This window comes from Quercus suber, unplaced genomic scaffold (assembly GCF_002906115.3).
Source record: "Quercus suber isolate HL8 unplaced genomic scaffold, Cork oak 2.0 scaffold_31, whole genome shotgun sequence".
In the NCBI taxonomy this organism is placed as follows: Eukaryota; Viridiplantae; Streptophyta; class Magnoliopsida; order Fagales; family Fagaceae; genus Quercus; species Quercus suber.
The window spans coordinates 1,758,117-1,769,979 of NW_027069496.1; positions in this window are offsets into that span (position 1 = coordinate 1,758,117).

Genomic DNA, 11,863 nt, shown 5'->3' on the forward strand with positions numbered 1-11,863 from the left:
TTCTTATCGCCGATACCATCCATTTTGGCTCGATTGCTGTTGGTAGCCTTAAAAAAAGCCTACCTCAGCCTCTCTTTTTATAATTAGCTTTAGAACAGGCCTGCCTAAGCCTCTGTTTCTATAGTTAGCTTTAGAACAAGCCTGCCTAAGTCATTTGGTGTATGATGTACTTTTCCTTTATTTAATAAAATGGCTGCACTTTTTACTTGATTTACTTTCTGAATCTTTCATTTCTTTGCAATAATTGTTTCATGAGTGAGTGTGTTGTTATTTTTCCCTCCAATGGGACTTGGAATTGGTGTTGTTGATAGTAATGAAAAATTGTCTTCTCGACTTTAATAAAATCGATGGTAGCACTCAGCCGCTAACTTTAAATAAGCTAATAACGTAGGAACAATCAGGATCATAACCATGTGCTCTATACCGCTGGTTGCGCAATCATAAAAAAATTAAAAAAAAAAAAAAAAATGTCGCCAGCGTGCGTTGATCTTCCCAAAGTAGGAGGCCCGAGGACCCGACTTGACTAAGGTTCCGTTTAACCGCATCAAAAGGTTCCAGGATATCAATATATTCCTTTCGGGCCACCAGACTCGCGGGAACTAGCCCCTTGTTAGATGCACGGGGTGTATACTTGATGTCAGAAGCCCCCAGGACTGCGCCCCATTTAGTAATCCTCTCTGTGTGGTTAGTACCTCAAAGCATATACTTGAGGGGACTGCTAAAATGACCCTCTTCAAGGACCCCTACTGATGGGAGCTCGATCCTACTATCATTGACCGTTGCACTCACTAATGCACAAGTTCTACCCACAGATGGCGCTAATTGTAAGGACTGGATCTGAGCGCTTCTTCTGCTGGACGAGTGGACTCAGATCTAGCTAGCCCAATACAATGAATTTGTAAAGAGTAGGACAAAGAACTAGACTTTAATGCATGGACAACGGTCAATATGATGGTCATAACAATCAAGCATAGATGAACTAAGATTATCTAAGAAAGTTTGTCCTCAGCATAATCCAAGGAGCTTTGTGACAATTATTGAATGAGGATGGTTGCTTCCTTCCCCTCCCCCCCTTTGATCTGTTTTTTCCAATTATATAGTCCTCCTCAAACGATCTTTTTCTCCCACTTGTTGATCATCCATGCCTATCTCTGACTACCCGTCTCATCAGCCACTTTACCAAATCTCTTGTGAGTTGTAGCAACCAAGGCAGCACTATTCAAAGGTCATTTCTCCATTAATGCGGCCAGAACGTTAATTGTGCGCATTTAATGTGGAGGTGACAGTTTCTCCTCGAATTGCTCCTCCACATGCATCCCTAAATGACCCTCATACTTGTCTTTTCCTTGGGCTGCTTAGGGAGGCTGCCTTTGGTGGCGTGTTTCTCTTCCTTTTTGTGGTCTCGGATGGCCGAGGACAGGATCGTCCTCGGCAATATTTCTTGGCAACTTGGGCTTTCTACGCTTATCCTCGGACGATTCTTCATCCTCGGCGTGGGCCTTGGGCTTAATATAAAGTGGGCTGGGGTCGCCAGATTCTTAGGCCCCACACATCACATCAGCAATTTATAATAAAAGTTTGTAACTCTAGCATTTTCCTCATTTTAGTGACCATAAAAAAATTTATAGGTCTAAAATCTAAAACAAAATATACAAGCCTAAAAAAAATTATATCAACAACAAAATTACTAATAGTAAAACTAAAAAAAAATTAAGCACAATTAACCAATTTTATTCGAAATAAACAACCTTACCCTTTAAAAAATTCTAAACAAAAATAATTTTTTTTACTCACAAAAAAAAAAAAAAAAAAAAAAAAACCCTCAGCGGCTAAGTAGTAGCAGAATTAGAGGTTGAAACAGCTGCACACAACTAACAGTAAAGTTGCCCCCCTAACTCAAAGTTCTAGCTCTGTCCCTAGAAGTGTATGAGTAGTTTTTCGAAGGAACTAGGCATCTTAGGGAATTAGAAGATAAGAGAAGAAAGAGAACTTTGAGAGAGAAGAATATACTATGCTATTATTTTTAGAGATGACATTACAATAAAATCATAGCCCTTATATCCTACAATAGGGACTAACCGACTCATCAACTAACTAATTCATTATGTTACAAGTACAACAACTAACTAACTCCTTCCAGCTCAACAACTAATAGCTAATAGTAACTAACAGCTAAATGTGCAGGAACTGTGCTTTAAAAAGTGTTGTGAAAACACATATTTAAAGTACTTATAATGTAAAAAATGTGTTTGGTACTATATTTCTAATAACGTCTTTTCAAAAGTGAAAAAACATAATTTTGTATTTGGTATGAGTGCATTTTAAAAAAAAAATGTGATGACATGTAGTTTAATTAGTGTGACCTACAGTTTTTACTTATTTACAAAAGTGCCACTGAGCAACATTATTTGAAAATTGAAAACTAGTAAGATGAGTCTTATAAATTCAGTGTTTAAACACTCTCAAATAAGAAACGTAACTCAAACACTCCTAAAAAAATTCTCTTATCAAACAGTTTATTTATTTATTTTTTTGTCCCACAATTTTCAGTATTTAAACACTAAAAATTGTTGTTTTGGTTGGTGTTTCTAAGTTGAATGAAAAATTGACCTATGTATAAATATTACAGGTCAGCATACTCCTGCTTTCCCCATTTTTGTAAAATCAAAATTTCCTACTGTACTATTTCAGCTAACTTTTACCTTTATCTATAGTACCTTCAACAAAAAGTTTTCAGTTTCAACAAAATAAGCCAATCCCAAATAGACCCTGATGAGTAACCCAAAGAAAAAAAAATTTTAATCCCTCTCCCTGAAGGAAGTATACCCTGTTACGAGTGTATGCTTTCTCCCACTCACAAGCTAGTGGGACCCACAGCTGGTGGACTGTGGGTCCCACCAACTGTGAGAGGAGAAAAACATACACCCGTAACAGGGTGTATTTTCTCCTCTCCTCTCTGTTTCTTTCTGCATCGCCATAGTCCATAGCACACCAGCACCTCCATCTTCTCTCTCTCTCAACCCCAAAGCTTTACAGCCACTGCCTAGCATTGTTGCCGGTGATAGAGATACGCTGGCCATCATCACTAGTTCCAACGATACTAACCTTTGTCTTGTCAGAAAAAGCCCAAAACTGTCTCTCTTTCTTGTCGTTTCCAACCACCGACGCTGGAAGTTCTCTTGCCCTTCTAACACTTGGCATTGCAAGAAAGTTTTCTCCTCTCTCTTTTTCAATTTATTTTCTGAATTTTTCTATTTATATATGTGTTTTGCTTTGTTTTTTTGTTTCTATAAATTGACATATACATTCATATGTAGAAAGGATTTAATTTAATTTAATTATTTTTTATTTTTTATTTTTTATTTATTTTTTGGTGTTTTGTGCTCTTTCTAAATCATGTATGCTATGTTATTCTATGTAGAATCGTGATTTTTGAGATACCCATATACTATTTTGACTTCTCCTGAGGAAATTGTTGTTAGTGTTATGTAATTTTAGTGATAGAGAATAAGCCCTTTTCATTTTCTGTATCAAAGAATCTGTTTGTTTTGGCCACTTAGATAAGCAGATTTGTTATTCATTTATTTATTTATCTATTTTTGATAGTACCCATGAGTAGTCATAGAGTTTGTGATATGATATTAGATTTTGTGTTCCTGTATATGCCTTTTATTGTCTTGTGTGTTTTTTCGCAACAAATTGGCATCAAGGCTATTGGTTTGTGTTAGGTTCTAAAGACTTAAGATTTGATGTATTTAGAACTCTAATGTGTAATGTTGGCAAACCATGATCAAAACAATATATTTAGTCTTGTTTAGGCTTGCTCAAAGTTATATATTTTATGTAAAGTTGGAATTGAGAGGTTGCAGATGCATTGGTGCATTTCGGTCTGGCTCGATCGATCAAAAGTCGGCCAGAATATTTTTCTGCAGAATTTTCCAACTCAGCCCTAACTCATTAAACGTTTTGGGTTTTCTATTTTTGCCCTAGGTATAAAAGGCAAAACCCTAGCCACGTTTTTTAGAGTTGCTCTGGGTGTATTGTTGCTCATACTTTGCTGTTTGTGTGAATCTCTTGTGGGATCATTGATGAGCTTTCCTTCACATAAACTTAAGGTTTTCTAAGTAGAGATATTTTCAATACCTTGATGATCAACTCAGTTGCTGCGATTGAAGCTTAAAGAATAACAAGCGTGGGTGCTTGTATCTTGATTGGAGAATTCAAGAAAGAAGGAGCCTGTGGATTCGGAGTTTGCACGTGGTCGTGTCAGTAAGTTCTACTGGTGGGTAGCATTAGGAAGTTAAATGGGGAGTTTGTAAGTCATTTTGTATGAGATTCGATTCGTTCGCATAGTGGATTCAGATTTACCTTGAGGATAGCTAGGTCAAATCCTCCCTAGGTTTTTACCGTGTGGTTTCCTAGGTCATCATATCTTGTGTTATTTACTTTTCTGCTGCTTTATATTCTTGATATAATTGTTTGATTGTGTTAACCTAGATTTGCATAATTTGACTAAGTTAATCACTTGACTAATTAACTAAGTTAATCTGGTTGGGTTAAGGGGTCTAAAACCTTACAAGTGGTATCAGAGCGGGTAGCTCTTCTATTTTAGATCTTTTAATCTTTGAGTTGATCCTTGACCCCTATTGTCATGGATAATTTGAAGTGTCTTTCTGATCATGTTTCTGCTCATGCTTCTGTTGATTTTATTAATGTTTGTGAAACTCTTCGTAAGGAATTATCTAAATCTTTGAAAATTTCTAAGAAATTTAAAGAAGAGTTAAAATTGGCTAATCTTGCAAAAGAGGAATTGATTGTGAGATTAGATGAGTTTAATAAAAAGAATAAATTTTTGAGAAATCAAATTTCCTCTTAAGATGAAAAGATGAAAAGCTTGGAATAAGAGTTAGTTGAATCTAAATCTAAAATTAAAAATTTGACTAGTACCAAACCTATTGTTGATAACAGAAGTGTTTCTGTTTCTCTTAAGCCTAAAACTGAGAAAGTTTATATTCCTACTTTTAAGAGGAATAATAATGAAAAGACTTATTTTGCTAGGTTAGACAAAGGTAAAAATTTTGATGTAGATGCTAAAGTTTCTAAACCTACTGTTAGAGAGCATAATAAATCTGTTTTTGTGTCTACTTGTCACCGTTGTGGTGTTGTTGGTCATATTAGACTAAATTGTTCTTTGGTGAGGCAAAAACCAAAATCTGAGACTAGATTTGCTGTTAGGAACTGATGTTCCTAAATTTGTTCCTGTTTGCCACTTTTGTGGTGTCCGTGGTCACATTTGTCCTAATTGTCATAAATTAAATTTTAAGCATTCTGTATTTCAATCTAGGATATGTGATGATATTTCTCCTGCCATAAATTCAAATAAATTATTTCATATGCTTTTAAAAAATTTGAGCTTTTTGGCTTGTGAAAGGAATTTGCAGGATTTCAGTCTTTCTCAGAAAATTGATGTAATCCCTCAAATACACTCTGCTTCTCATGGTTTTTCACCTACAAAGCCGAAGACTCGTGCTAAATGGGTGAGAAAAGAGTCTCTAAGGTGAGTGTTGCTGACTTGTCCCTGATGTGATTCTTTCAATTGTTTATGGACATGTTTTGTTTTTGTTTTTGGTTGTTTTGTTTTTTAGGTTGTTTTTTTAAAAAAAAAAATTCAAAAACATTGAAAAATTTCAAAAAGACAAAAATATTTTATTTTGTGTCTAATTTTATTTTTTCTTGAAGATTACATGAATTATGATATCTCTCTCTTGATTTAGAACATGCTTGACCATGTGGAGAAACTTAAATAGTATGTGTTATATAAGTGCTAAGCTATTTTTGATTTTGTGTGAGTATGTACTAATTTGTACATGTACTCAAGGGTTAATTAAGAACTTGATATTTCTTGCCTGTGTACCCTCTATAGCTTAGTTAAGCACTGTCATGCATTGCATTTGCATTGTTCATTTAGCATAATATACGCTTTTTTGTTTTTGGTCATATAGCTTTTAAAACCAAAAAGATTTTTGTGTTTTATATTTCACATCTTGGATTTATAATCAAGGATTGACCATATTATCTTTACATAACAAGTTTATGTACCTTGTTTAGCTTTAATGAGCTTATTTATTGCACTTGACTAGTTGAAGCTTTGTAGTGCATGTTGTGTGGGAAAGATGTTTATGGTGTTTATCACCTTGTCTTAATCTTGAAGTCACATATTATTTGACTGTCGGACTTAATTCTTTTGAGAAAGGCATAAATAACCATCTCACCATTGTTCACTAGCCAATCATGAACACCTTAGTGCATATTATAAGATTTTGTGCTCGAGAAAGTGTAGCAGATGCACAAAAAGAATATAAGGTGTAGTCTTGGTTAATTGCTTATACTTAAAATTTGTGTGTACTATTAGGCTTGATGCTAATTCACATAATTAAATCTGGTGTGTACTATTAGGCTCGATGCCAAATCACATAATTATGAGGCAAAATTCAAGAAACTTACATGATTGCAAGCTTATATTCTAGGAGATGTGGGAGTTATATGATGTAACTCTTTAGGTGATAGTCTCTTTTAAATTCTATGTGATGAATTTTGTAGACTTTGTGATTGATTGCTATTCACATATCACCTCACATGTATCTCAAGCTTTTGCTAGTTGCACACACTACACAAAGTTACTCTTTGCTAAACTTGGTACATTACATTGTGTGTGATTTTGTTGTGGCCATCCAAGATTAAAAGTTCCTTGATCTTAATGCAAAATGTGTTTAAAGTTTGAGAAATTGGATATTCTAGAGCTTGAATGTACCCGAATTGGGGATTTTGTTCAAATTGGGTTTAATTGATGAAATTGGCTTGTTGATTTGATGTAATTGATCATTATTATCTATTCTCTAACTTGTGTGATGATCAATTCGTCAATTTATTTCAAAACATTCAAGTGGTTTTCATTTTTTTTGAGTTTTTGTTAGAAACTCTATGCTCAAGTCAATTTTGTGAATTTGAACTTATATTGAACTTAGTTTCACTGCATTAGAGCATGCATCATGACATATTTTTTTTCATGCATCATTTGTGTTTAGGATTCACATGCATTGCATTGTTTTTGTATCCATCTTGTAGGTTTGCAGTCATATCTCTCATTATTTTCACACATAACATGTATACACTTTGCTACATTGGGTACTCAACTTGATCAAAAATTGATTGATTAATTTTTGAGCTATGTACTTTCTAGTATATGTCTTTTTTATGTGTGAACTGTAGAAAATATTTTTCTTAAAAGATATGATAGATAATCAATGTGCAAATATTTTCTCTTCTCATGCAACTGTTTATGGGTTACATAGTGTCAAGTTTGCATTTATTGAAAGAGAGAATACTTTTTTTCTTGTGTATCCTCACCTTAGTTTTTCACTTTGGTTTGTGTGTCTTTTTCCCCCCTCCTTATTTTTTCCCAATACTGTTTTTCCCAACACTTGTTTTGTGTTTCTTATTTTTATAGGCAGAGAAGCTTGTTTTTGACCTTGAACGATTTTAGACCCCTTAACACACAATCGGATTGAGTAGCCTAGTTAATTAGCCAAGTTATTACTTAGTCAAATTAAGCAATTCTAGGTTAAAACAATCAAATAATCATATCAAGAATACAAAGCAGCGGAATAATAAATAACACAAGATATGATCACCCAGGAAAACCAAACCGGTAAAAAACCTGGGGAGGATTTTACCCACCGATCCTTAAGGCAAAACTGAATTCACTATGAAAGAATCGAAGTTCATACAAAAGGACTTACAAGCTCCCCGCTCGACTTCCTAATGCTACCTACCAGTAGAACTTACTGACACGACCCCGTGCAAGCTCCGAATCCACGGACTCCTTCTTTCTTGAATTCTTCAATCAGCTACAAGCACCCACGCTTGATATTCTTTAAGTTCTTGAATCTGCAACTGAATGATCATCAAGGTTTTGATAATATCTCCACCTTGAAAACCCTAAGCTTTGTGTAAAGGAAAACTCCTCTAGATCTCACAAGAGATTTACACAAAACAGCAATCTATGAGCAACAATACAACTAGAGCAACTCCAAAAACGTGGCTAGGGTTTTGCCTTATATACCTAGGGCAAAAACATAAAACCCTAAATGTTTTAATGAGTTAGGGCTGAGTTGGGAAAATTGCAGAAAACGCAATTTGGTCGACTTTCGATCGATCGAGTCTATTCTTCGATTAATCGAGTCAGGCCGAAATGCCCTAATGCATCTACAGTCTCTCGATTCCAACTTTACAATAATTTATCAACTTTGAGCAAGTTTAAACAAGACTAAACATATTGTTTTGATCACGGTTTGCCAATATTACAAATTAGAGTTCTAAATACATAAATTCCTAAGCCTTTAGAACCTAACAAACTCCCCTTTGGTAATCCGTGACAAAACACAAACTAAAAGCTCAAAGTTTACAAGTAAAAGCCCTTTACAAAAGTAATGCTCATAAACTCAAATTCAATCCTAACTACTATCCATCAGTTGCAAGTGTAGAAAGCAGCTCAGTTGAATCAACTTGTATATTCCTGAAATACTCAACAAACGCATAAACGCATGTGTGACAGAAAAGAGTAAAACAACAAGTATAACATTCTTGTAAGATTCACACAACACAGAATAAAGACATATATGAATGATCAATTCATAAATGTAAATTAATAAGCAGTGAATCACAAAGCAACAAGAATCAATGAATATATCATGTATATCAATCAAAGTTACTCCCCTAAAATGAATATCCCAAAAATGATATACAATCTAAAAATTCCACGAGGTCCTCAAAAACAAAAAGTTTCCCCCTAACTACAAAAACCCTCTACAAGCCAAAAACTCCAAAAAACTCTACTCCCCTTTTTGTGACGGAATGCCAAAGGGCAATCACAAGTCAGCATCAAAAGAAGGTGGTGAGGGTGAATAAAGATGCGCAAGGTCGGCTCGCAGAGCACGAATCTCATTAAGCAAGTCCACCAAAATTTGACCATGAGCCGCCTGAACGGTCATGACAGTCTCTAAGGAACGATGAACATCAAAGTCGGCCGAAAGAGGTGGAGGAACATCAGCAGCAGAAGCATCACTAACAGGATTAGGAACATCCTCACCAGCAGGACCTGTAGAAGAAGAAAGAGGAGGTGCGCTACTAGAAGGCTCAGACCTAGGGTGTTTAGAACCAGCTCTAAGATGAACGGCCTTCTGTCTAAGAAAAGATGCACCTATGGGAGCAATCACATGAATGGGCTCAAGATAAAGCAAAATCCTATATAAAAATAGGAAGAACAAGAGCATGAGAAGTAGATGAACTTTTATAAACATCGTTCAAAGAACGAAGAAAGAGATGAGGAAAACTGATAGGAGCATCAGTAACCAGAGCGTACAAAAATACACACTGCTCGAGAGGAATGGTGTGAACATGAGATATGGGCCAGATAGAATGACAGGCTATCCTAAAGAACAGATAGTGCAACCCTGAAGCTCAGCAGAGGTGATCTTAGGATCAGAACCCCACTAGATAGAAGTCCAGTGATGTAAGACAAGACATCACTCAACTCGGGAGACTCATCATAAGGATAGACAGGATTCTGGACCAAAGGTACCCTAGAGCATCAGCCACTACCCGGGGAGTAATGGTGTACTCTACGCCTCGTATCCAACTCTTTACCAAAGTATTGGAATCATAGATGCGGATAGAGATGTTCGAAAAGAACTTTCTAATCAAGACAGAAGGTGGAGGAGGATCAGAAATATCCACCAAGGGTAACCAGCCCCAACGCTCAAAGTTGGCCCTAATGGCAAGATCAAGTTCATCTAAGAGAACAGAACGCTTAGCCCAAATCTTTCTCCTAATGTTTAGCTTCTCAAAAATCTCTTGGTTTTTCTCACTCGAAAACTTCTCACGGTCAAAAGAAGGAGGGATGGAGAAGAGGAGGAATAGTCCTACGGGCTCTAGTCTTCCTAGGCATGATGCTAAGGAAAGGATAGAGACACAAAGAGAAAACCAAAAGAAAAGAATAAAACAAAACCATGGGCAGACTGCAAGTTAGCACAATAAAAATATAAAAAAATCTATATGATGCATGAACAATAACAATGTTGTGATGCATGAACTAATGCAGTAAACACAGTTCTAATTAGGTTCAATTTCACAAAATTGGCTCGAACATAGAGTTTCTAACAAAAACCCTACAAAATTTGAAAAACCACTTGAAAAGTTTGAAACAAAATGATGAATTGATCATCACACATTGTTGAAAACAGATTAGAATAACCAATTTCATCAAAACATCAAGCCAATTTTATCAATTAAACCCAATTGAATAGAAATCCCCAATTCGGATCAATTACAAGCCCTAGAATTTTCAATTTCTCACAAAACTCACAATTGATCAAATTAAACTATCAAGATCATGTTTATAGCATGTCCCCACAAAACCCATTGATCAATTACACAAAATTAGGTGTGAATCAACAAAAATCCCAAAGAGAAAAAGGTCCAAAAATTTAAAGAGAAATGCATGAAAAGATGTAAATAAACTCAAAAGAAAGGGTAAGATAGTCATACCGGCTTGAGGAAAGAGAAACCTTGCAAAAATCCGGAGGAAAACGACAAAAATTTGGACTTTTAGCCTTGCCGAGTCGGAGAGAGAAAGAAAAGTTTGAAAACTTTTTGAAAAAGTGTTTGAATCAGTCAAGAACAGTGTTTTAAAAAACCTGATTCACGACTTTCGATTGATCGAAAAATACATTCGATCGATCGAATCAAACAGTCATTTTTTAAACAAATTAAAGCACTTTTTTGATTGATCGAAAATCAGAATGGATCGATCGAACTGGGCAGAGGCTCTCAAAAGTTTTGAGAAAAATCACAGTTTTGAAAATCACAAACCTTATTTTGAAAACAACTTCTCAAAGCATTAAACTAATTGAAAAAAAATGCATGAGTATGAGATGGAATGCTTTTTCAAAAAACCTAAGTTTTAATCCCAGTTTCTCCAAATAAAATTTCAGCCATTCTTCTTTTTCAATTCTCAAGCAAAAAAAATGTTTTGCATAATTCTCAAAGTATTTCCAAACTTGGTTGGTCAAACCAAAAACACACACAATAACATGTACAAAGTTTAGCAAAGAGTAACTTGTATAGTGTGTGCAACTAGCAAAAACTTGAGATACATGTGAGATGATATGTGAATAGCAATTAATCACAAAGTCTACAAAATTCATCACATAGAATTTAAAAGAGACTATCACCTAAAGAGTTATATCCTATAACTCCCACATCTCCTAGAACAAAAGCTTGCAATCATGTAAGTTTCTTGTATTTTTGCCTCATTATTATGTGAGATTGGCATCAAGCCTAATAGTACACACAAATTTTAATTATGTGAAGTGGCATCAAGCCTAATAGTACACACCAATTTTAAGCATTAAGCATTTAACAGAGGCTACACCTTATGTTCTTTTTGTGCATGTGCTACACTTTCTCGAGCACAAATACTTATGATATGCACTAAGATGTTCATGATTGGCTAATGAACAGTGGTGAGATGGTTATTTATGCATTTCTCAAAAGGATCAAGTCCAACAGTCAAACAATATGTGACTTCAAGATCAAGATAAAGTGATAAACACCATAAACATCTTTCCCACACAACATGCACTACAAAGTTCCAACTAGTCAAGTGCAATAAATAAGCTCATCAAAGTTAAACAAGGTACATAAGACATGTTATGTGTAGCTAAATTGACCAACCTTGTTTTCAAAAATCAAGAGAAATAGTGCCAAACACAATTTGCTTTTCCTTTTTTTTTTTTTTTTTTTT